A 5,059-nucleotide genomic window follows, 5' to 3' on the forward strand; every position below is an offset into this window, starting at 1 on the left:
AATTCAACCCAATCGAATATTAATAGCATCTCTTTTAATTTTTGTTCATTTTCCAATGCTTTTGTAAATTTCGATGTTACAGGATTCCTTATAGCAAAGAATACACAACACTGATATTGTTTGGTTACACAACGCTGATATTGTTACCATTAGTTGATTCTTGATAATTTTTTTAATTGTTTAATCTGATGTGAAGGAAAAATGTTTTTCCAACGAACATTCTAACCTACGATTCCGAATTTTCTTGGTATGCTTTTTGCACTCAGCGAGTTACAGAAACTGGTATTGATAGTAAATCACGTATAAATTCAATTTCCCCTCTCTTCCTCTCACTGCAGAGGAAGGGAGGCGATTTGCGATTTTTTATCACATTGTCAGACTCGGCCAGAGCTGCCCTGGATACGGGGACGACCCTAATACGTACCGCTCAACGGCCACCGGAGTAAGGACCAGGCTCTGGTAGCTGTCTGTCTTGGGATTGGAATGTAGACCAAAAAGCGGACATATACATGTATAGAAGCTGATTTACTGTTTTCCCCGAGTCCTAGGCGTTCCCTAATTCAGAGCCGCCCTCGGCTCTAAATTTTGTTAGGGAGATAACGAATAAATTGTTGCTAATATAATTCGTGGGTTGTTGTTCGGTGTTGTTGTAGTTTTAATCATTCTGAGTTTCGTGTAGGTTATCACTCTGTGTAAGGAATGTTGCTCTTAATCAGAAAAATACTGGAGGGTTTTACGATATAAAATTTACGCATGAAAATTAACGAAAAACCTGGAAAAAGTAAAAAGTCTAATAAAGGTTATCTGCTTCCCTAATATTTATTGGGATATAAAAATAAAATAGAAGGTAATAGAAAAGGTAATAAAAGATTTGTCATAAACTCACTTTACTCAACATGGATTACCACCGTAAAGAATTTGGAAAAATAATTGGGCGATGATGCGAGCTCGGACTTAAATAATAAAAAATGAATTGATAATAATTATAATACTTATTCAACTCAGCTGGACTGTCTTTAATATCTGTATATCATTCGTCTAAAACTAACAGAATTTTCTCTAATTACTCAAAGCTTTCATCGAAAGTTTTTTAAAATGAAGTTGACGGCCGTTAACCCTCTTGATACTAAACGCAGCTTTTTGGCAGCCTATGCAAAATACCTGTGCAGAGCATCAATATGACGTGATTGATTTTCAATAGGGTGCTCTTATTTCTCTGTGTATAAATAATTCTTTGAGTAAAAGAGGATATGTGGCTTACATCTAACCTATGTAAGCCACATCACCTCGCAGCCGACATTAGTACGGTCATGATTTGAGTCGCGATTTTTTCGCGATTGTTTATGAAAGAATCAAGATATTGCTTTCAAAATTTGACAATTATTATTCCTCTAGATGGGATGGGTCTCGCATATCACTCTTCGAGAGTTAGTGCAGAGAGAGTTGCTGAAGCGATACGACAGCGCAGAACTCAGCTCCAGGCAGTTCTCCACTCCAGGCTCGTTGGGTTCTGGATCTCCTCTGGACTGTCGAAAAAATCATAATTAAAATATTTCAGGAGCCAATTATTGTCTTATTATTTAACATAAGGAAGAAGATGGAAATAATGTAAAGCCTTCAGAAGGGGTTCAGCGATAAAATTGTAGGAGGGAGATTTCGTGTCGCAACCCTTACTTAACAGTTATATATATGACCTGAGATTGGTTTGGTATGTGATAGTGATCAAGAGGATTAATGAGGTACAGCATTAGGGTTTGTCCAGTATTATTTGGAGATCATATACGGCTTACAGTTCATGGGAATAATGATCGGAGTATGAGGTTAACACTTTCTGTCTTAGACTCACAACTCTAATGCGATTGAGACTGAATATAAGTAGAGAGCATAACGAGCGCATGGTGCCATTTTCCATAAACAGCTTAAATCATAGGTTACCACAACCATTTACCTTAAATCTTGCCCAACAAAGTTAACTAATTACCCCTGATCCTTCAATATTATTACGAACAATTACCCTAAATCTTACCCAACAAAATTAACCAATTACCTATCATTTGACCCTTTAATTTTTTCCCATGAAACTACCCAAAATAGCTCCTACTGGGCGGCTAATTATGAGATGCGGCCAGTTCACATCTGAATCATCTCTAATCCGAGACTGACAACCGAAACCAGACCGTCTGCCGCGGCTAAATTTTGACAGGGTAGCGTGAGCTACGTTCATTACAGCACCGTTACCAATGCCATCGCACCACTTTCATGAGGCTTTAGTCACATTATCTCATCCGCTCATGTAAGAAGAGCCATGTTTAGCATGATTTTCAAGCACAGACCGGCGCATGTAACTAGTTGATTACACGATTTCACGATGTGAGAGTGGGTGAATGACCCTGATCAATTCACTATATAAAGCTAGGAATGTATTCAAGCTCTCATTTACGCCCGCCAACTCAGCCATTCACGTCTGAATCTTCCAGTCTACTGCATTGATCTAGGTGAGTAATATTTTACTCCAATGCAGCATTTAGCTGCAAAGTATTGCCTAAATAATAGAACTGTCCAACTAGTCATTGATTTTTCATATCATACATAATTTTCATAACCAAACAAATTTCATGTTTCTAGTGTTAAAAGCTAAGATGGTTGAAAATTATAAGACCTACCACCCTTATTCATAATATTATTTCTTCTTCAAGTAACTATTCTGCATATAACTTAGTTATTTTTTCGGCCTTCCAGATTTCAACTGAGTTGTATATCGCCGTTCATTCTCAAAAAGAGACGGCTTCGGCATTTGAAGGAATAAAGTATTGGAGAGAATGGCTTCGCATGAAGAAAGAGAAAAACTGACAAATGCCATATGGGATATTATGCTAGTTAAATCAATGATAGATGATGCGTTAAGAGATGATCAATATAATATTATGAAGAAATTGATCTCGGAAGATAGAATACCTATACCGAAACATTTCCGACAATTTGTAAGACAGATTTTCTGTGTAAAAAAGGGTGATGGTGGAAGAATTGAAACGCCACGGGAAACTAACAATTGGCTAAAAAAACATTTACATGAAAATAATCATGAAATTGAAAATTTAAATCCGCAAGCAGCAATGTGTAATGATTATGAGGGGATTTTTAATTTCTTAATTGCTTCAAAGAGTGTAATTAAATCAAAACACAAATCTCTGCTTAAGGAGCAGATGCGTTATGGATATTTTTTACACCAATTTTGTAATATTCACTATAATCAGTAAGTGTTAGGAAGACGAAGCTCAACCATCCAAACAGTAATAGCTGAAAACATAGGTATTTCTATGTCTTATGCTAATAAATTGAAATGGATTGGTAAATTAGGGGCTAAATTTGAAATCTTAACACAACTGTCCCTTCCATTATATGAAATTCTTAGAAGACAAAAAAAAATAACTAATCTATTTAAACATCATCCCGACCTGGCCGCAGAGTGGATCCCTGGTAAGAATTTACTTGAAATGAGGAGTGTAAATATAACACTGAATGATATTTAAGTGTTTTATTTTTGTTGCTTTTGAATTTAATTATATTTTCACATTTGGAATGGAAAAGTAAAATTGAATTTTGATGTTATCACGTCCATATTAGGATTTACATTTTCTCCAATTCAATTCTTTAATCATAATGCGCTTTTTCTTAGCATCAAGCAATATTCTTCAGTTTTTTAATTTCCTCCTCCACAGCTCCAGCATCAGCAGCAGTTCCACATCCTTCTCAGTTCCTACGACAATAATGAGAACTGCAGTAACCAGTAATTATAAAGCGAATATAGGAGCCGACAAAAAACTTAGACCTATCCACTCCACCATTCATGCATGCAGTAACCTGTAATTATAAAGCGAATATAGGAGCCGACAAAAAACTTAGACCTATCCACTCAACCATTCATGCATGCAGTAACCTGTAATTATAAAGCGAATATAGGAGCTGAAAAATTCTATCTATCGGCTCTACCATTCATGCTCATGCGTGCCACAACCTGTAATTATAATGGGAATATAGGAGTAAACAGCTACCTATCAGCTCGAGCGTTATGGTAATACACGTATCGAATAGTGGTTTAATGCTAGCGTATTAATACCATCTGCTAATATATGTCTTTTGTCATCATCACCATTCAGAGCAATTTTATTAATTTCTTTCGTATACAATTCATGATTATCACTTTGGATATTATACATTGTTTTATAATAAGGGCAGGAGTTGTAGAATCGGACAGTTGCTATCGCGCCCACCTCATTCGGCTGTGCGCGCTCACGCCGAGCAGTGTGATGTCCCTGTTTCTGACAGTGACTTTAGGGTGTTAGCTTCCACCTCCGGGACTTCCGATTTGCGCATTTTAGAATCGCTGTACATCTTTATCTTAGGCCCAGTTTGAATTCAGCTGCTAGCTCCTATCCCTTTCAAATTGTTAATAGATAGTTTTTTTGCTCCGTCTATCACTTGTAAATTTAGATTTTTAATTTTGTTCTGTGCTTTCAATGTATTTATTTGTGACTTCTGATTTGTGATTCTAGATTCTACGAACTGACGATGGAGCTGGTCTCCGAAACGTTTTCTATAAAGATATGAATTTTTGTGGACTTTTCTTTGCTTTTAAATTCTTAGTTAATTTGCGATTTAAGCAAACAAGTGATATAAATTTGTTAAATATGATTTAGCTACATATGCATTTTATTATCACTGACCTAAGACATTGCAATATTAAGTAACTCCTGTAGCCATAATCATTTACAAATCTGTAATACAGCGTGTAACCTAGTCTCCAGACCTAGTTCCAGTAAATGAGGAGAATTCCTTCTGTGTTTCATTCCGCAATTCGAAACACAACGGTAAGACGCTAGCGCAGTCTGGGCTCTGACTTACACGCCTTAGCCGAACCACAGGGCGTTTGGTACAACCATACGTTTGGCACGAGTCACAGACCTTAAGGAACTCAATACCGCGCTGCTAGCATTCTCACGTCTTACAAAGGTACCATTATTTGAAGTTACGCGCACTTAGCGGACTTACGCTGTACTTA

The 5,059-nt window shown here is 36.7% G+C and overlaps 1 long non-coding RNA gene across 1 annotated transcript; it reads left to right on the forward strand.

The window, feature by feature from the left end:
* Positions 1–2,444: 2,444 nt before the first annotated feature.
* Positions 2,445–4,206, forward strand: LOC125178740. Its single transcript, XR_007157003.1, has 3 exons — positions 2,445–2,495; positions 2,740–3,477; positions 3,720–4,206. It is a non-coding gene; the product is annotated as an uncharacterized LOC125178740 (long non-coding RNA).
* The last annotated feature ends 853 nt before the right edge of the window (positions 4,207–5,059 follow it).

Source organism: Hyalella azteca, unplaced genomic scaffold (genome assembly GCF_000764305.2).
Source record: "Hyalella azteca isolate HAZT.00-mixed unplaced genomic scaffold, Hazt_2.0.2 contig1614, whole genome shotgun sequence".
Lineage (NCBI taxonomy): Eukaryota > Metazoa > Arthropoda > Malacostraca > Amphipoda > Hyalellidae > Hyalella > Hyalella azteca.